This window comes from Panthera uncia (assembly GCF_023721935.1).
Source record: "Panthera uncia isolate 11264 chromosome B3 unlocalized genomic scaffold, Puncia_PCG_1.0 HiC_scaffold_1, whole genome shotgun sequence".
Taxonomy (NCBI): Eukaryota; Metazoa; Chordata; class Mammalia; order Carnivora; family Felidae; genus Panthera; species Panthera uncia.
Genome location: NW_026057582.1, coordinates 81,952,167 through 81,952,399, shown reverse-complemented (window position 1 = coordinate 81,952,399; position 233 = coordinate 81,952,167).

Genomic DNA, 233 nt, shown 5'->3' with positions numbered 1-233 from the left:
GCTGTTCATTAATTCTTTTCCTTATATTCCCAGAGCTGCCTTAATTCCTACTCTTTCTGAGTTTCATCATTTAATTTTTCCTTGAATTTTGGAGGCTACATGTATTCTTCCAATATATTTCCTTTTTTTATCCTGCCCCAGTTAGCCAGAATTAGTTTCTTTGCTTTTTTAAGAAATATGGGGGCGCCTGGGTGGCGCAGTCGGTTAAGCGTCCGACTTCAGCCAGGTCACGA